At 42.4% G+C, this 21,873-nt stretch overlaps 1 pseudogene; it reads left to right on the forward strand.

Moving 5' to 3' along the window:
- Positions 1-12,973: 12,973 nt before the first annotated feature.
- LOC124523335 (40S ribosomal protein S2-like) overlaps positions 12,974-21,873 on the forward strand; it is a 35,541-nt pseudogene continuing 26,641 nt past the window's right edge.

Consider the following 21,873-nt stretch of genomic DNA (forward strand, 5'->3'; position numbering starts at 1 on the left):
GCGCCCCTGTTCATCAAACATTTATAGAGCTGCTACTATCTCAGAGGCACTGGGTACAGCGAGAGACACATAGAAACTTTCCTGCTCTCAAGGAGCTTCTGTGAAAATAGCCTTACTCTTCCTTTCCTTCCTTTCTGCAAGTGGTCATTCTGCTGGTAAAATAGCCCCAGCCTCCTTCAATCTTTCCTAGGTAACAAGTTTTAGTTCTATCACCATCCTGGTCCCCATCCCTCATGCTCTGTAAGTTGACGGAGTATTTGTGAGGAATCTTCCATAGCAAGTGCCAGAAACTCAATCAAATTGGATTAAGGAAACACACACACACACACACACACACACACACACACACACACATTGGTTCAGGAAACTGAAAATTCCAGGGTGAATTAACTTCAGGCTGCTCAGTGACTCTGTACTGATATTGTCTGTGTTTTGGAGGCTAGAAGTTCTGGATGAAGGTGTGGGCAGGGTTGGGTTGTTGCCCTCTGAGACGGTGAGAGAGAATGTGTTCCATGCCTCTCTCCTAGCTTCTGGTGGTTTGCTGGCCATCTTTGGCATTCCTTGAAATGAACCTGCTTAAGATATTAAGTAGCAGAGAACAGACAGTATGCCCCATTCAGTATTCCACAAAATGAGACTTATTTAATTCTTCCATGATAGAAGGTTCCTGGCTGATGAACGGCTCTCCTCAGAAAACAGGGTCTCCTTAGTCTCCTCATTAGAAATAAGCAATAGTTCCCGAAGATGCACCTAAGTTACGGAGCCCAGAGCACTCACGCCTCCCCACTTTAGCATTTATATCCACATTTCCATTTTGAACCAAACTTTCTGGAAGCTCACTCACTCATGTGACAAGGCTCTCACAAGAAAAGACACTGTGCCTTGAGCGCTTATTAATATTCATCATTATTTCTAAATGAAGACCAAAATGAGATGATGTTGTCAGGCTTATAAAAATGCATTATGAAAAGTCACCAAATATTGCTATGCAGAGGACGCCGCCTAAAGCTTTAAAGATATACTCAGCACTGGGGTGCCAGCGTGGCTCAGTTGGTAAAGTGTCCGACTCTTGATTTCAGCTCAGATCATGATCTCACCCATCTATGCCGACAGCAAGGAGCCTGATGAGAATTCTCTCTCCCCTCTCTCTGCCCCTCCCCCCACTTGTGCACTCTCTCGCTGAAAATAAACATTAAAAAAAGAAAAGGTAGAGTCAGTACATTCCAGTCTACCTAGAATCACACTTTAGTTAATCCAGAAAGTGGGTAGAATTGCATGTGGGTTAATTTTATTTTATTTTTATTTTTTTAATATTTATTTATTTTTGAGAGAGAGAGAGAGAGAGAAACCATGAGTGAGGGAGGGGTAGAGAGAGAGGGAGACACAGAGTCCGAAGCAGGCTCCAGGCTCCGTGCCGTCAGCAGAGAGCCCAACGCGAGGCTCAAACCCACGAACTGTGATATCATGACTTGAGCTGTAGTCGGGCCCTTAACCGACTGAGCCACCCAGGTGCCCTGAATTGTTTTTAATCTTGAAACACATACCCTATCATGCTGCAAAAGGAGTGTTTCGTTGTATATTTAGTCTGCAGTAGAAGAGTAAGTTATGCCTCTAAGTAACTGTTTTGAAATCCGTCTACGTATACATACAGTGCAGAGTTCTTTAAGAAAAAAACTGGAGCAAATATTCTGGCATCTTCCATGGAAACTGAGAGAAGTGTTGAGATGTTATATAAGCATAAAGGACTAGGGATGATGGACGCTGTTACAGCCAGAAGGGGAAAAACAGAGGGAGTTTGTGGATGGTGGCGTCCTTTACAAGTGACAGTCCTGGTTTCCTACACTATGCCGCTGTAATATAAATTCAGAGGACGTCTTGGAGCCTAGTAAATCAAAAATACATTTGAACCTTATTGATTAAATAAAAAAATCAAATCAGTCTTCTCCTGAAACCTATTTGCAGTTACAGGATATTACCTGAATTTTGAGGCCATTGAGGGAAAAAATGCCAACTAAAAACACGATGTTAGAATTTAGAAAGTAGTAGACTTTTGTATTTACTTGACTCACCTTTTCAAAGTCTAACATCACATTAACCTAACCAACAAAGTAAGTGTTATCACTGGGGGGACAGGAATCAAAGGATACCTGACACTGTCCTTTTTCTTAAGGACCCCTCATAATTTTGGAGGATCTGACGAGCATTTCATTTTTGGTTGCCTTAATTGGGGAGGAGTAAAAGGTGATGAGATGGGCTGAAAGGGAAGGTGGTAGGAGATCTATCCCCCTTACCCACGAAGTATGAGAGGGAAGAGGTGTCTGGTCTCTTTTTATACCACACACTTGACCCTCTTATTCTTATGATTAATGACCCGAGATTTCTTTCTAGGCCTCTAATTTTGTAATTCCAAGAATAAAGTCTCTCTTTAGCTATCAAGGCAATTAAGGTAAGCATCACACTCAGGCAAAAGTGAGATTATGGCCAGAGTGATCCAGATACTTATCATAATCCTCTGCTTCCTTTTGTCATTGGCAGCCTGGTATGTGTAATCGGAAGAAAGGCCCTCGGGTGCCTGGGGGGCTCAGCCGTGGAGCGTCTGACTCTTGGTTTCAGCTCAGGTCGGGATCTCACATTTTGTGAGTTTGAGTCCTACATCGGGCTCTGTGCTGATAGTGCCAAATCTGCTTGGGATTGTCTCTCTCTCTCCCTCTCAAAATAGTAAATAAATGAGAAGAAAAGAAAGGAAGGAAGGAAGGAAGGAAGGAAGGAAGGAAGGAAGGAAGGAAGGAAGGAAGAGCAAGCAAAGCCAAGCCAGGCCCTCTTGAGTGACCAAATGGATGGTTAGTTGGGCTCACTGAGAACTGCAGATACCCTGGGTACCACAGCAAATGTTAGCTGATATGGTCTCTGCCCCGCAGAATTTGCAAATTGCTCATGTAGCTGGACTGAACACAGTAGAGAGTCTTAGAGGTTTGGGCAATCTTAATGATAATGGAAAGTAACAAGAAGGTTCTGAAGAAAGAAGTTATTCCAAAAGCCACTGGAATACATTGCCTTTGCACATAAGGAGAAACACAGGGGGTGCCTAGCAAAATTGTGAAGACACAGAAAATTCTGTCCAGCCACAATTTACAACTTTCTTAGTTTTACCCTCTTTCCTTTTGAGCTACTTTCTTCCCTTGCAAGCATCTCTTCCCTCCAACTCACCCTGAATCCCTGCTCTTGCCTTTTGCCCTATGAGGAACCTATACTATGGCCCCTTCTTTCTCAGATGTGTCCATCCTCTCTCCTAGGACGGCCCAGGGGACATGAATGAGTAGGGTCACCTGGAGAACTGGATGGTGTCTAAAAGCCCCTCAGATTATGGACTCATCCCTTGAAGAGTAATGCTAAGGAAAGCTGGAATTTTAGGCACAAGTTGAGGTCCACAGTTCCCAGTCATTTACTGAGTATCTACTGTGTGCTGGAATTTCACAGATAGCGGTGGCCCATTCTTTTTCACTGTAGTCTGGTACAGGCCAGTGAGGAAACTGTGGTTGACTTTGTCACACTACAGGGCAGCATTTTCTCATTCTAAGCATGGGGAGGAAAGTGGTGAAGATGGGTGGTGTAGACAGTTGATGTTTCGGGTTGCCTTTAGGCTATAGGACATGGGTGACTTCAGTGATGGTGACTGCTCCTTTGGAATTTTCTGACAGAGACAACTCTTGAGGACTGGCAAACCTGCCTTTCCTGTCATTTGCTGAATTTGAGGAAGCAGGCCAAGCCCATTCTGTGTAGTCAGATTGGATTCATTTGTAAGAAAGAAAGAGGCCTGCCAATAGCTTTTGTGTAGCCAATATGGCCCCAGCTGGAGGCCAACAGGTCCAGGTGAGCTCAGATCCACCCCAGCTGGCCACGTCCCACTCAAGTGCGCACTGTGGACCCTTCTTTTCTGCTTCGGATCCTTTTCTCATGCCCTCATGGACCGCGGATGGTATAGCCCAAAATTGTGGGTGAGACTAATGCCCTGGGGGCCATCTCCATCCAATGGGGCAGTGGAGCTTATAGATGAATCTTCCAGCCTGCGTTCCTTTTAGGCAGACAGTTCTGGGCAGCATTTCATGTGCTTTTCAAGACGTCCTGGTGGAACAGAGCCCCTGTTGCTTCCTCCCCACCAACAGCAGTTTCTCCAATGCACAGTTATGCTGGCTTTCCGACCCCCACACTTCGTTACTCTTTGCTTCCTGGTTTTCTCCCAAGCCCTGTTGCTTCCTCCCCACCAACAGCAGTTTCTCCAATGCACAGTTATGCTGGCTTTCCGACCCCCACACTTCGTTACTCTTTGCTTCCTGGTTTTCTCCCAATAGATTAATTACACTCAAGTCCTTGTCTTAGGGGTTCCCCAAGAAAGAAATCAGGGGAGTGGCATTTTCTAATAATATTCTGTGCAGTGTTGGGACTGTAGATATCCCTCAAATACTTGAACGTAATTAGAGTTATGATATGTCTTATCCTGCTAATTAAAGTCAAAAATGTAAATTTTTAAAGAAGCAATAAATATTTTTTAAATGCCAGCAAGTAACACAGGAGGAAAGCCTTCAAGAAAGCATGATGAGATGAAAAATTAAGTTGAAGAATGATTCATTAAGATTCTTACATAACTGTTTAAAGTCACACAAAGTAACATCTTATGTAATTGATGGCTACTTATATTTGTGGCTGAAGGACACATTCCAATTTGTGGTGGTAGGAAGTTAACCAGAGAATGGGGCTTCCAAGGAGTACACAGAGGATTTCAACTCTGTTACTTTTGTCATATGTTTTATTTTTTTATTTACTTATTTTTGAAGATTTTTTTTAAAGTAATCTCTACACCCAATGTGGGGCTGGAAATCACAACCCCGAGATCAAGAGTCACATGCTCATCCGACCGAGCAGGCCAGGCGCCCCTGTCATATATTTTAAAGAAAATAGTTGAAGAGAAGTTTACAAAATGTTAACGTTTGTTCACTTGGGTTGGAAAGTACACAAGCATTTGTTATATTTTTCTCTATCACACATTTAAAATTTTTCCCAAATTCAAAAGTTAAGGCAGTTTTAAATTTTCTAATGAAATTCAGTGAATGCAAACCCTTGGAAAAGAACAAAGATGACCATACAAACTCGATCCCAAACCATAACAGGTATTGCCAATTTGAAATATGTTCCTCCAGGTGTTTTGTTTTTTTTTCCTAAGTTAATATCATTGACTTAAAATGCAACTTTTAGTCTTGTTGTCCTCAGAAGCTCAGACCTTCTATTGCTGACTATGGTGACCAGGGAGAAAGCATTGATAACAGAGGAATTTTAAAAATTTATTAATTTCTTTCCCCAAAAATGTGAGATTAGCCCTATGAGATTAAATGTCAACAGCCCTATGGGATGTGACATTTCACGGTCACACAGAGAAGGTTCCCAGTGTAAAGAATGTTTGTTTTTGCCCCACATAGCTGAATACCCAATCCAGAATTTTTATCAGGAATAAATCAAATTCAACCCTATTTCTATCTTTCCTCTGCCACCCATCTATAAAAACAATTCCATATAAGCTTTATTCTGTCTTCCAGAAGAACTTCCGGTTCCTGGGCTGTTTTTTTTTTTTTTTTTGTCTTTTTATGATTACAAATAGCCTCCACTAAATTTGCAAACAAAACCTACAGAATCTCGTGCATGGCTGCCACTTGGTATTATTTAGTATTATTTTTATTAATACATGTGTTGGGAGACAAGAGAACATTTTGATAAATACTCATGAAATGTGCCAGATCGATGCATATTTAGACCATCTATTTGCACAAAGCAATAAAGTGAACATATGGCTCACAAGTTCTGACGCCTGATACTGTTAGAGAGATTGATGCTGGTAATTTATCATGTACTGTTAGAAGCAGATGGATGAATTGTAAAACCCTTTAATGGCTTCTGGCATCCAGGCCACAAACCTTTCTGGCCTTTCTGTCTGTGCCCTCAGACTCATCAGTATCTCTGTGTAGGAGGATTCAGGGATGAAGTCAGTATGAAACTTTTCCTCTAAGTTTTCAGGAACAGACCAAGGACTCGGTTATGAACAGACCTAAACACAAAACACCAGAGGAATCAAACCACAATTCATTTTCCTCTGAGGCTTTTTAAGGAGACTTACGCCTTTGCGTGCTGCAAATCTTTCTCTTTGTTTCTCCTCTCCCCAGACCCTGACCAGGGAACCAGGAATAATAGTTTCTAATGCCTGAGCGGAGATGGTGGGGAGCACGCTGCAAGGGTAGGGAAGTGATTTGAAAACTCTTGACTCTTTCAGACCCTCCAGGGCCAGAAACTATAAATAGGAATGCTTGGCAAGAGGGGAAGAAGGGACAGAACTTTCACTTCTTCAGAATGCTCTCGAGCAGGAGGGAGAGAGTGGGAACATTTTAAATATTTTGTACAAAACCCACCTCATTCCTTTACGGGAGAGCTGCTTGGCCTTATGGGAGAGTAATCGTCTGAGCAGGATTCAGAGCAGAGAAATTTTGCTGCAGTGGCTGCTGTTGACCTGATGGGATTTTTAAAAACCCTTCTTTGAGGGAGAAAAAGTAAACAACTTTTTTTATTTTGGGGAGTATTTGTCAGTGACATGCGTGTTGGTGACTGAATTATGCCCCTCCCCCAGTTCATATATTGATACTCTATTCCCCGCCCCCCCCCCCCAGCAATGTGAGATAGGGCTTTAAAGGAGGTGAATTAGTGCTAAAAGAGCTCCTAAGGATGAGGCTCTTATAAGAAGAGGAAGAGACAGCAGAGATCGCGCTCTCTTACCTCAAGCAGCGGGAAGAGAGGCCGCCCCAGACACTAACCCTACCAGGACCTTAATCTGGGACTTCTAGCCTCAGAACTGTGAGAAAAGACATTTCTGCTATTTAAGCCATCCAGTCTGTGGTTTTCAGTCATGGCAGACAATGTTGCTTAACACGGGGAGGCAGATTTCGTTTCGTTTCCATCTATGAAAGTCACTGGATACATATCAAGGTCTGAGCGGGAGCAGAGTGCTTAAGAGAATTGGCTGTTGGGGGGCTTGGGTGGCTCAGAGGGTGAAGAGTCTGACGTTTGATCTCAGCTCAGGTCATGATCTCAGGGTCGTGAGTTCAAGCTCCGTGTTGAGCCCTGCACTGGGCGTGAAGCCTACTTAAGAGAGAGAGAAAGAGGAGAGAGGAGAGAGAGAGAATTGGCTGTTGTACTCCAGCAGGCCTTATTCAAATCCCATTACTAGGTGTGTGACCTCTAGCAAATGACTGGCCCTCAGTAGGTTTCTTCACGTGTAGAAGAGGAATAATATCTTCCACTGCAAGATTGTCGTGAGGTTAAGTCCTTCCATGCACGTAGAGCGTGCCATAGCGGCTGGCAGCCAGCACTCTGCAGAATGCTAGCTCTCACGCTGGTGCTGGGGGCCTCACTTGTGCCTAGTATGTTCCACTTGCAAAGTACTTACATCACCATCATTACATTTGATTTTGACAGCAATCTTAGGAGATTCGTTGGGAAGGAAACATTACACCCACTTGAGGGAAAAGGAAACCCAAATTCAGAGAGGCCAAGAAACTTGCCCAAGCTCAAGTTCCTAATAAATCTAATAAGTCAAGGAGAGCTAGCCTTCAAATGAAGGTCCCCTGACTCTCCATTCAGTGCTTTCCTCACTCAATTTCCTGTCTCTCTCAACTCCTCCCTTCCCCCCAGTTCCCTTTCTTCTTATCTTCTTTTCCCTTTACCAAACACTCATCAAGTTTCTAGCATGTTCTAGGCATTTCCCCTTCTTCCCCAGGATTCCTGTGTTGCTTTTCTCTTTATTCATTTCGACCTGGATGCTATGTGTGTGTGTCCCTGCATGGCTGTGTGCGGGAGTGCGCCTGCGTGCCCACACTCCTGCGTCCTGGGCTGTCATTCTCACTGGGGATGACCCTCTGCCTTGTGTCTCTTCTCCTTACCTGCCAGTTTTTTCAGCTCAAAGAAGTCAGCACTCAGCCTTCAAGGGCATATTATAAATAGAGCCTTAACAGCCAACTCTCCTTCCTTATCTGAAAACTGACACCAAGCACAGGCAACCAGGACAAAAAGAAAGGCAACAGGGTCAGTGGTGGAGCAGATAATCAATATCTTTAAGTGATATGAGAGCAGAGATTCCCAAAGGGGAGGTGGGGAGAGACCTGAAAATGACAGCCTGAGAAAGCCTGCTGGGCTCTCCCAGGGAGGGGGCGGGGACAGGCATTGTTTCCAACAGCAGACTCCATGTTACATTTTTTTTTAATTAAAAAATCTAATTGGTTTTATTCAGTGATTCATGAATTGGGCGGCATCCCATCTAACAAACAGAAGGGTGCTCCCCATATTACAATTCTTATATTTGGCGGGGGGGGGACCCAAAATCTCTTATTCTCACAGTACAAATGACTGAAATTGCAACTCTGCAGAGTCTTGACCTCTGGAGCTGTGTAGAGTTGTAGCAGGTCCCAATGGGACAGGAGGTGGGCTCTGAATTCTGAGGTGAGATCATTACCCTGCAGTTTTGGCCATTTGAGACATGAATTCTAAAAGCAGAGAAATGCTTTAATGCAGAGTCTTCAGAAGAGAAGTAGGGCCAGGCAGTTGGAAGGAGTCAGTGCCCAAAAGGTTCCCATAGAGTTTAAAAAGACCATCAAATCCAACCCTTCTGTTTTACAGACAAGGCAGCTGAGGCACAGAGAGAAGTCACTGGCATGAGGGCTAATAGGGCCATACCCAGCACTTGCTTTGCCTTGAAGGTGGGGGGATATAATGAAAGATCAGGCACTCTCTAAGAAATCATCTTCTAATTCTAATAGAGAATTAAAACTTGCCTTTAGGAGGCTGGGACCAACCCCAGGGTGCTGGCTCAACAGGCTTGAAGGAAGAGACAGGGAAGGCTACAAGGAACACAAAAGCAGATTCCTCCTGCTGTTCTTTGTGGCTTCTATGTGGTTCCTCAAGTAGGTCCTTCCAAAGACCTGAAGTAGTGGGTTAGACAGGAAGGGACGTGGGGAATCCCAAAGCAGCCGTTGGCTTCCGTGCAAATAAAACAACCCCCCTCTAGGGAATAGAGTTTTTATCGATCCTACACAATAAAACACACCAACAGTGATGGTAACCTTCATTCTCACACTTCTGTCATCTCTGACCCACACCCTGACCTTTAGCCTGAAGCTGAACCTCATCCTTTCTTTGGCCCTGACCCTAAACCTGCCTCTGATCTTTACCGTGTCTCTGAGCCTGACACGCTCACCCTCATCGAGAACATGACCCTGATTATGAGCCTCACATTGAATGAGATCCTCAACCTGACTTTGACTCTGGTTTTCACTCTGACAGAACATGACCCAGTCCTTCACCCTGTCCTGACACTACCTTGCGTCTTAGCCTGATGCTTGCCCAGACTTTGGCCCTAACTGACATTGACGTGGACTGACTCTCATCTTTACCCTCACATTAAAATTGTCCTCTATACTGACTCTGATACTGAGGCTGAGCCTAATCTTGATCCCACAAATGACCTGACCCCCAACTTTCTCCCTGACCCTCACCATGTTCCTGCACCTGACTACAGCCCTCACACTGACACTGATCCTTAACCTGGTGATGATTCTAAATATTTCCTCATATTCCCTCTGAATCTTATCCTAATCTTCACTCTGATGCTCACAAAGACTCAGATTCTGAACCTGATCCTCACCAAGATCCTAACCCTAACCTTGATACTCCCAGATACTCAACCAAACTCTTTTCATGACTGAACTCTGACCCTTAACTTGAATGTCACATTGACTCTTATCATAACTCCAAGTCTGACCCCTGAACCTGATTCTGAATAAGCTCCTGACCTTAAACCTGGCTCTCACCCCGACCCTACTTTCATCTTGACCTTCATCCTCACCCTGTCTTTGAACCTTACTTTGAACCTGACACTGATCTAACCTTGATCACAGCCTTCATTTTGACCGTGATTCTTACCTACACCCTATTAAGACTCTTATCTTGATTCATATCCTTATACTCACTCTAACTCTGACACTGACCTTCATTTTTGCTTTGACCCTGATTTTGACCCATACCCTTACCATGATCCTTACTCTACATTTCACAGTGATCTTGAACTTGACCCTGAATCTTACCCTCACTTTGACCCTAATATTGATCCTAACTCTGACCATCACCCTAATCTTTACTCCGAAAAATTCTGAATCTCTCTCTCACCTTTGACCCTATTTATTTATTATTTTATTTATTTATTTATTTGTTTGTTTGTTTATTTATTTATTTATTTATTTAAATTTACATCCAAGTTACTTAGCATATAGTGCAACAATGATTTCAGTAGTAGATTCCTTAATGCCCCTTACTCATTTAGCCCATCCCCCCTCCCACCACCCCTCCAATAACCCTCTGTTTGTTCTCCATGTTTAAGAGTCTCTTATGTTTTGTCCCTCTCCCTGTTTTTATATTATTTTTGCTTCCCTTCCCTTATGTTCATCTACTTTGTATCTTAAATTCCCCATATGAGTGAAGTCGTATGATTTTTGTCTTTCTCTGACTAATTTTGCTTAGCAAATACTCTCTAGTTCCATCTACGTAGTTGCAAATGGCAAGATTTCATTCTTTTTCATTGCCAAGTAACACTCTATTGTATATATATACCACATCTTCTTTACAGCATTCATCTGTCGATGGACATTTGGGCTCTTTCCATACTTTGGCTAATGTTGACAGTGCTGCTATAAACAATGGGGTGCATGTGCCCCCTTCAAAACAGCATACCTGTATCCCTTGGATAAATACCTAGTAGTGCAATTGCTGTGACCCTAATTATAACAATGGCAATGTCACTGACCTTCATTCTTTCATATAACTTGACTCTGACCATAACCCTCACACTCATACACATTCTGAACCTGACCTTTACCGTGGTCCTTACTTCCTATTCTTGGTACCCTGACTGGTCACCTTTATACTTTTATGAACTTATACTAAACATTATCCTTACCCTGATCTTAATCCTAAGTCTCACAATTACCTTGTCCCAAAAGCTTACCTGACAATGACCCTCAACCTGACCATCACCGTGAACCTCATCTCAAACTCTCCATGATCATCTCCCCAAACTGACTCTGATGTCACCCTAACACTGGTTTTGACTTTCTCACCCCTGACCTTTACTTGAACTTGATTCTCACCTGGCTTCTACCTTTAACATGACCCCAATTATAACCCTACATTGAAAGCCCTGAACCAATAATCCTGAAGCAGACCCTGACCAAGACACTACTCTCACACTGACTCAGATCCTGAACTTGACCCTAAGCCTTACCTTATTCTAAACTTTACCCTGATTTTCACTATGTTTTCAATCTGACAGTGTTTATGACCATCAAACTCGCCCTTACTCTGACCAGTTACTTCTGTAATTTGCCCTTAGCCCTTACTCTGACTTAATCCTTAACCCTGACCCTCTCCCTGAATTCTTATTCTCACCATGTTTATATCCTTGTCCTTTACCCACACATGTACACAGAACCTTCCCTTCATTAAACAGACACTAAATCTCTACTTGACCCTGACCTTCCCTCATTCTGATCTGACCCTGACTCTGACCCTAATATTGACATTTACCCTGTTCCAGACCCTCACTCTAAGCATGCACTTGACTTTGACCCTCACTTTAGAGTGAATCTCATCCATACAATCACCTGACTCTGACCCTAACACCTTGCCTGACATTGATTCCAACCTCACTTTTATCTTTTTTTTCAATCTCACTTTAATCCTTAATTAAACCTCACTCTAATTCTGAAGATTAACCTGACCATGATTGTCACCCCGACACTGATCATTATCCTGACCCTCACATAATGCTAACCAACCCTGATTGACTTTGACCCTGAAATTGACTCTTACCTTGACTGTCACCTTGATTATGTTAACCTGTCCCTGAGACTTATCCTGCCCATGACGCTTACATTGACCCTCACCCTAAATGTGACTGTCATCTTGACACTGACTGGACTTTAGCTGAACCGACTGTGAACATCACCATGACCCAACTCTCACCTTCACCCTGAACCTATCCCTCACCATATGCCTGATGCTGTGGCCCTAACAATGACCCAGACCCTTATGCTGTCTGTGACCCTCACTATTACCATGACTTTGACCTTGACCTAGAACTTTACTTTCATGACTGAATTTGAGCCTGAAACTCATATGACCCCAACTTTCAGTATTAGCCTGATCCTATCCTTCACCATAATCTTGATGGTGACTCTCACCTGCACCCTTAAACCTTATTCTGATCCTCACTGTGTCCCTGATCCTGCACTTGACCTTGATTTTCACTGGGAACTTGAACCTCAGTCTCAACATGACCATCACCCTTATTGTGATTTGGATGCTCACCTTGACACGAAATCTGATTCTTACTCCTACCTTGACACTTCCCAGATAGTGACCTTCACTTCTGCCCTGTCCCTGAGGTTGACCATGACTGTTAATACCATGACACTCTGACTCTGACTTCTACTTTGATCCATACCTTGACCCAGACTGTCATCTTGTTCTTGACCCTATGAAGCTGACATGATGCTGACCCTCACCCTGGCTGTCTTTAACTGTGACTATGACTCTGCATCAGACTTTGAATCTGACCCTCACTCTGATCCTTATGCTCATTATTTACCTTCTTCACAACACTTATCCTCAATGTGACATTAACTTTGATGTTACCCTGACACTGTATCTGACTTCCTTATTCCTCGAATATTACACTGTCCTCAATGATCAACCTGACCCTGAGTCTGTTCATCATTCTGAAACTAACCAACACCCTGACTTTGACCCTTACATTACTCTCACCCTGAGAGTGAATCTGATTAGAATCCTCACCCTGACCGAGATCCTCATGCCATCACTCCCCTAAACAATGACTATTACCCTGAGCCTCATCTTTACTTTCACCTTGACCCTGATCCTAACTTTCACCGGGACCCGGAACTTCTTTCAGATGTTTGTCCTCACTCTTGACATGACCCATACATGGAATCTCACCCTGACTCTGACAGTGACCTTGACCCTCAACCTGACCCTCACCCTGACCATCGCCTTGACACTGATCCTTAAATCTACACTCACCGTCACTTGGCCCTATATCAGACCTTCTCTTCTCCCTCATCCTAACACTAATCCCTTCCCTGACCATGACCCTCAAGTTGGTCCCAACATACAGTCTGACCCAGATCTTTTTTTTAAGATTTTATTTTTAAGTAATCTCTACACCCAACATGGAGCTCAAATCCACAACCCGAAGATCAAAAGTCGCATGCTCCACTAACTGAGCCAGACAGGTGCCCCTCACTCTGACCCAGATCTTGATCCTAACACTGATCCTGACCCCACCATGATCCTAGAACTCACTGTCATCATGACCCTGACCCTCAATCTCACCCTATGACTATCTCTCTGATCTTCAATACGATTCTGACTCTCATAATGGTTCTTATCATGGTTCTGACATTAAAAATGACCTAAGCATTACCACATTGAGTTTGAACATGAAATTTTGTACATTTACATGATAGTTTCAACTAGATTTCTTACAACGAGTGTATTGCTATACTTTTGAAATCTACATATAATTCTGAACTTGTTTATACTTGTACAGCATGTTTTTAAACATGCTGTGTTGACTGGTCTTCATATGGTCTACCTCAAAGTAAGAAAGTGTCTGAGAACATGTGGTTCTCATTGATCTGCCTCATTGATCTGCCTCAGATAAAGCATGGGTTAATTTTAGCCATCAATAAAAAGTTTCTGGAGAGACTAATGTCTGATTTCTTCTTTACTGTTAGTCTGTTCATGCAAATATGATTTTCAATGATATTTGCTTTAACTCACAATTAGAAGTTACTGTGTGAAGAATAACGTGTAAATCTGGCCTCCTTTTCACATATATGGCTTGAGTTCCTCTTGTTCTAACTCACAGGAAGAAAATGCAGTGAATGTGCAGATGAATGCAGATAAATGTGAGTGTCTGAGGTTTCTCGGGTCGTGCCATACACACATCTCTGTGTAGGCAAACAGAAGTGGAACTGAAAAAAATGTGTGTTAGAGCAAAGAGGCTTCATCTCAAGATATTTCTCTCAAAATAAAGTCCTTAGTGCTTCTTAGAGTACATGGAGATGAACACAGGCATGGATGAATGTGTGCCTTTCATCTCCAAGGCACAGCCTTACTGTGAGGTTACAGCAAGCAAGGAAGAGTCCAGGAGTGGTAGTGAAAAGAATCTGTACTGATATAGACAACCTCAGTGTCAGACTTTCCTCTCAAAAATAAACCCTTATTGCATCTCAGAGTAAAGCAAGATAAACACAAGGACAGAAAACACATTTCAAAACACATTATTCTTAAAAAGAGAAAAATAGATAAAAACATAGTTTTAATTGACTCTTTGTTCTTAAAATATCTGTGGTTTGGCAAAATATGCAAATGACTTTGGGTAGTAATACATATGAAGTTGTATTTGCCTTCTCAAAGCTTTATTATTTATTTAAATAATCTTTACACCCAATGTGGGGCTTGAACTCACAACTCCAAGATCAAGAGTTAAACACTCTGCCGACTAAGCCAGCCCTTCAGAGCTTTTGATTAATGTGAAATAAATGCTCATAAAAATTACCTGGTGGTTTTTAACTTTTTGTACTCTAGGTGTCTCTTGTGTCTAGAGAAAAAAAAAGGTTAAAAAAAGTGTTTGCTGTATGTAGTTGATTATTCTGGGTACAAACACTACAGAGAGATACAGGTCTAAGTACAGGATTTGATTTTCTGTTTCTTTTTAACAGTTATGCAGTTCACCCACATAATAAATTTCAGATGATATACTGCTTTATTTATGAGACTGACAACTGTATTTTAAAGCTATAGTTTAAGGGGCACCTGGCTGGCTCAGTCCGTGGGCATGCAACTCTTGATCTTGGGGTTGTGGGTTTGAGCCCCATGTTGGGTGTGGAGGTTGCTTAAAAATAAAATCTTACAAAAAATAAAGCTACAGTTTAAATTATCTATATGTCTTGTATCTATATATGTCTTTTTTTAGGTAAGCTCTTTACCCACTGTGGGGCTTAAACTCACAACCTCAAGGTCAAGCATTGCATGCTCTACTGACTGAACCAGCCAAGTACCCCACATATCTATATATGTCTGGAGGCAGACAATTTGTTACATAAGTAATGTACCAAAAGAGTAAAATTAGGATTTGAGGCTTTTGTGTAAAATGACTTATTTTATGCCCAGATCAGAAGTTCCTTTTTGTCACCAGCTATTAATTATTGGTTAATATTAATGCTCATGCTTTTTGCATACTCTTTAATCATTTTCTTAGTGATTCAGATACTCTTGATCAAATTTTATTTATTAAAAAGAATTTTTTTAATATTTATTATTTTTGAGAGACAGAGACAGAGCACGAGGGGCGGAGGGGCAGAGAGAGTGAGGGAGACACAGAATCCGAAGCAGGCTCCAGGCTCCTGAGCTGTCAGCACAGAGGCCAGGGCAGGGCTCAAACCCACAAACCATGAGATCATGACCTGAGCTGACGTCTGACACTTAACTGATTGAGCAACCCAGGCATCCCTAATTTTATGTTTTTAAAGTTGAAAATGTTATCACATAGTTAAGTTCACCCTTTGGACATAGACAAATTCCAGAAATTAAGTCACTTCAGGTGACTAGCATAAATCCCCTTACCGGGGGTTGCCAGGTTATAAAAAATAAAAGTACAAATATTTATACTGATTGAAAATGTGCTTTTGAGGTAGTCCACAAATTCAGAAATCCGATATAAATTGGGCATTAAAGAACTTTTAGAAAATTTGCTATGACCTAAGAAAAGAGCTATAATAAAAATAAAAGGTCAAAGCTAAAGACCAGTATTCTCACAGTAATTCTTTGTCTGACCACTATGTTAGTGTTAACCCAGGTAGATACCTTATAAACAAATGGACAAGACAAGTCTTGGAGAAATTCAAAGAGGCTGTTACTGTCAGAAAGAAGTCTCCAACTCAGTTTCAGGTACTCATTGCATCTCAGGATGGCTGATTATACCAAGACACTTGAAAATGGAGTTTAACAAAAATTCTTCATGATGTTACTCCTAAAACAAAGGTAAATCAGCAACAATATTCAGCTAACACTGGTGGCCTCGTTTTAGGTGTAGATGCCAAAGATGTTTACAAAGCAAGTCTTACCTGGCAACTGCACAGTCCTGATAAAATAGTCAAGGTGGGTCATGGACAGGAACCAAGGGCCCTATGGTCTTATGAACACCTCCACATGGACTTCATACAAATACTTTTTGCAGTGTATTAGAAATTGTTCCATTTATTGTGTGTTTATTCTCAGCGCGCAATGAAGTTTTACCTTGCTGGAAAGCTACACCCATACATGGGGTGAGGGGTGTAGGGGATGGCTTGGTTTTGCTTTCTCACCTGGCAAATTCTCACTCACAGGGGAGGGGCAGAGAGAGAGGGAGACACAGATTCCGAAGCAGGCTCCAGGCTCTGAGTTGTCAGCACAAAGCCCGGCGCCGGGCTCAAACTCACAAACCGTGAGATCATGACCTAAGCCGAAGTCTGACGCTTAACCGACTGAGCCACCCAGGTGCCCCGATTAAGTACTTTTTACATAGAAACTTCACTGTCCCTGGTATCTCCAAGTTCTCAAGAATTATAGAGAGAACAGAATTTTAAAGTAAAATCAACAAAGCTCTCAGAAATCCTCAAAATCCCACCACCCCAACTCCCATGAGCGTTCCAATCTGTGAGACCAACCCCTTCCGGGACCCACACGTTTTCTCCTTATTCTGCAGGGGCGAAACTTCCTCAAAGGGTCAAGTGGTTGGGCCCATTCCTCTCTTGGGTGGAAGGGAGCAAGCAGCAACAGATCTCTGCTTGCTTCTTTCCCACTTCCTTTACCTGTGGCCCAGTGACAGATTGCAAGTTTTACACCATCCAACGTCCTTTTGCAGTTTAATTTTTGTGGGCCTCCACGCATGCTCGCTGGCAGGAAGTACCACTGTTGGCAAAGTTTGCAGAGAGGAGCAGCAGCCCCTGCACGCTCCTCAGAACCCCGGGCGGTCAGCACTCACTGTTGCTAGGGAACGCGCGCGGCAATCCCCTTGACCCTGCCAATTACTGACCTTTGGGGAAAAGCCGCCTGGCTGACTATCAAGCATGCTCCGACTACTCCGGGTGCTTTGGCTGCCAGATTGCTGTTCTGGAAGAGGGAGAGCTAGGGAGAGCCGTCAGCACCCGCCAGGAACTCATGCTGCGGCGGCCGGGGGGGAGGGGGGGAGCACAGGGGTTAGTGGGGAGGTCTGTTGCATCCCCCTCTTTCCTCAAAAGGAAGAACGACACTGGAGGCAGTGGCGGGACTCAGATAAACATCAGATTCCACTTGCTCCTTCAAGAAAGTGCGCTTGCGCTGGGCAGGCCCCTAGGCACGCGCTGAAACCAAGGGCAGCGGGGCCCGGAGCGCCGGCTCGGAGTCTCCACCTGCTGGTGATGTGGTCCGTATTTCAGGGTGAACTGATGTCTCTGATGGCATTTTAGAATAGGAACAAATAAAACTAGGTCAGGGCTATCCCAGGGAGTCGTAAAAGAACAGTTAAAAGGTATGTAAAAAGCATGATAATTCGGTGACAAAAGGAACTTCTATTGATCTGGGCATAAAATAACTCAGTAATTTTTATATGAAAAACCTAAATCCTAATTTATTCTTTTGGCACATTATTTATGCAACAAATGTTAGGAGATGATCTATTGATATGCATTTGTTTGTATGAATTTAGGAATTCATTCATATACAAACATAAATAGGTGATAATTTAGTTTCTGATTTTGACTTTAAAATACATTTATCCTGAAATCTCTATCAAAATAACACCAGCATTTTTCACAGAGCTGGAACAGACAATCCTCAAATTTCTATGGAACCAGAAAAGACCCCGAATAGCCAAAGCAGTCTTGAAAAAGAAAACCAAAGCTGGAGACATCACAATCCCGGACTTCAAGATGTATTACAAAGCTGTAATCATCAAGACAGAATGGTAGTGGCACAAAAACAGACACTCAGATCAATGGAACAGAATAGAAAACCCAGAAATGGACCCACAAACGCATAGCCAACTAATCTTTGACAAAGTAGGAAAGAATAGTCAATGGACTAAAGACAGTCTCTTCAGCAAATGGTGCTGGGAAAACTGGACAGCAACATGCAGAAAAATGAACCTGGACCAACTTTCCTATACCATACACAAAAATAAACTCAAAATGGATGAAAGACCCACACGTAAGACAGGAAGCCATCAAAATCCTAGAGGAGAAAGCAGGCAAAAAACCTCTTTGACCTCAATCGCAGCAACTTCTTATTCAACGTGTCTCCAGAGGCAAGGGAAACAAAAGCGAAAATGAACTATTGGGACCTCATCAAAAGAAAAAGCTTCTGCACAGTGAAGGAAACAATCAGCAAAACTAAAAGGCAACTGACAGAATGGGACAAGATATTTGCAAAAGACATATCAGATAATGGGTTAGTATCCAAAATCTGTGAAGAACTTATCAAATTCAGCACCCAGAAACAAATAATCCAGTGAAGAAATGGGCAAAAGACATGAATAGACACTTCTCCAAAGAAGACATCCAGAGGGCCAACCGACATGAAAAGATGCTCAACATCACTCATCATCAGGGAAATACAAATCAAAACCACAATGAGATACCACCTCACACCTGTCAGAATGGCTAAGATTAACAACTCAGGCAACAACAGATGGTGAGGATGTGGAGAAAGAGGACGGCCCTCTTGCATTGCTGGTGGGAATGCAAAGTGGTGCAGCCACTCTGGAGAACAGTATGGAGGTTCCTCAACAAATTAAAGATAGAACTACCCTACGACCCAGCAATTGCACTACTAGGTATTTATCCAAGGGACACAGGTGTGCTGTTTCGGAGGGGCACATGCACCCCCATGTTCATAGCAGTGCTATCTACAATAGCCAAAGTATGGAAAAAGCCCAAATGTCTATCGATGGATGAATGGATAAAGAAGAAGATGTGGTATATATATACACACACACACACACACACACATACACACACACAATGGAGTATTACTTGGCAATCAAAAAGAATGAAATCTTGCCATGTGCAACTACACGGATGGAACTAGAGGGTATTATGCTAAGTGAAATTAGTCAGAGAAAGACAAATATCACACGACTTCACTCATATGAGGAATTTAAGATACAAAACAGATGAACATAAGGGAAGCGAAAATAATGTAAAAACAGGAAGGAGGACAAAATATAAAAGACTCTTAAATGCAGAGAACAAACATAGGGTTGCTGGAGGGGTTGTGGGAGTGGGGGATGGGCTAAATGGGTAAGGGGCATTAAGGAAGCTACTCCTGAAATCATTATTGCACTATATGCTAACTAACTTGGATGTAAATTAAAAAATAAATTGATTTATTAATTTAAAAAACACAATTATCCTCAGGTGCCTGGGTGGCTCACTCAGTTGGGCTTCTGTCTTCGGCTCAGGTCATGATCTCACAGTTGGTGAGTTTGAGCCCCGCATCAGGCTCTGTGCTGGGAGCCTGGAGCCAGCTTCAAATTTTGTGTCTCCTGTCTCTGCCCCTTCCCCGCTCAGGCTCTCTCTCTCTCTCTCTCTCAAAAATAAATAAACATTAAAAAAATTAAAATACAATAATTCTATACATAGGCCTGTGTATCTCTGCAATCCTTATAGCTACTATGAATAACATTTATATTAATTAGTACCTTTAATCAACCCTCCTTTTGTTCCCCCTATAGACATAAAAGCCACCCAGAGAAGAGAAATTTTAAAACCATCCAATGTTTTATTATTTTAAAATTTTGAAAAGGTAAAAACAAGGTATTCTAAGCCTGGCCAAGCTGACTCCACAGGTTCTGTGCCCATGTGCGCGTTTGACTTGTCAGTGCCTTTGAGCCAGACTCTGGGAACATACCTGTGATTGAATACATTGGGCTTGTGACTGGTTGCATTGGGGGAGAATGCACCCACTGGGAACCAAAGGGTGTCACATCAAGAGGGTGTTAGAAAGTACTTACTATAAAATTTGGTCTTTAATTGGGTAACTTTAAGAAGGCCTAAGGAAATGAGTGTTTGCTCTAGACTGAGTGTTGTTAGAAAATGAGGCCAATTCTGTGATGGAGTACTTTGTGTATACACCAACACATACCTAATAATTTAAAGTTTTGGGGGCATCTGGGTGACTCAGTCAGTTGAGCATCCGACTCTTCCTTTTGACTCGGGTCATGATCTCAGGATCTTGGGATTGAACCCCGGGTTGGGCCCCACGCTCAGCGTGGAGCCTGCTTAAGATTCTCTTTCCCTCTGTCCCTCTCCCCTGCTCACACACTCTCCTTCTCTTTCTCTAAAATTAATAAAATATAGTTTTTAAGTATAAAGCTTTAAAGTATAGTTTGTCAGGGGCGCCTGGGTGGCGCAGTCGGTTAAGCGTCCGACTTCAGCCAGGTCACGATCTCGCGGTCCGGGAGTTCGAGCCCCGCGTCAGGCTCTGGGCTGATGGCTCAGAGCCTGGAACCTGTTTCCGATTCTGTGTCTCCCTCTCTCTCTGCCCCTCCCCCGTTCATGCTCTGTCTCTCTCTGTCCCAAAAATAAATAAACGTTGAAAAAAAAATTTTTTTAAATAAAGTATAGTTTGTCAGTATATTAAATAAAACAGTATCTATCATCTTAAATTTACAATGTGAACACACTCCAGCAACTTTCTAAACTAAGGAAGCAGAAAATCAAGGAGAAGCTCTCCCTAATTTTTGTATCCACTATAATCAACTGTCTGTGTTAATTATCTTTAATTGAAGAAATCATTCTTTCTTTTTCTGTAGACATAAGTGACACCTAGAGGACAGAAAGCTAATAACCATCCAGGTAATTTTTTTATGAGCACTCTCTCATATTAATTAAATGTTTTGAGGAGGTAAGTACAAACATATATGTAGTGTCATCCAGAGACATTTACAGATTTTAATTCACTGATATTTTAAGAAAAAAGGGGTCAATTAAAATTACAGTTGGTAAACAGCGTTTTATGTCCTCTTTTTTTCTGCAAGCAAGAATGTGCCTTTGAAATGAACGTGTTTTGCTGTCTTTAGGCTTATTTCAGTTTAAGGAGCAATAAAGACTTTCTTACGAAAGGGATGTCAGAGGCTGAGCCAGTTTGGACGAATGTGAATTGTTTGCAATGCTACTTCTTGTTTGTGTAAACTGAGACATACGCATAATTTCTGTGAGTAGAAAAACCCCCAAACTCACAAACACACTTCCTCTCAAGTTCTCTGTCTTCCTAGGAGTTTCAACAAGGTGAGGGTAATCTACTCTGTATGTATGAAAATGAGCTCATAGTTACACGTTTTTCTTACTCACTGCCAATTAAAGCCAAAACAGTTGAAAAATTGTATGTATGTGTTACAGACAAGCAGTAAAGAAGAAACCAAGCTCAGAACTGAACATTCGAACCTCAAAATCAAGAGTTGCATGCTCTACTGACTGAGCCAGCCAGTCACCCCTAAAGAGAATTCTTTTTTTCTTAATGTTTATTTTTGAGAGAAAGAGAGAGAAAGAACACGAGTGGGAAAGGGAAAGAGAGAAAGGGAGAGACAGAATCCAAAGCCGGCTCCAGGCTCTGAGCTGTCAACACAGAGCCTGAAACGGGGACCAAACCCATGAACCGTGAGATCATGACCTGAGCCAAAGTTGGATG

Source organism: Lynx rufus, unplaced genomic scaffold, assembly GCF_022079265.1.
Source record: "Lynx rufus isolate CCGP_SWC_20201006 ecotype Redwood Valley unplaced genomic scaffold, mLynRuf1.p SCAF_4, whole genome shotgun sequence".
Taxonomy (NCBI): domain Eukaryota; kingdom Metazoa; phylum Chordata; class Mammalia; order Carnivora; family Felidae; genus Lynx; species Lynx rufus.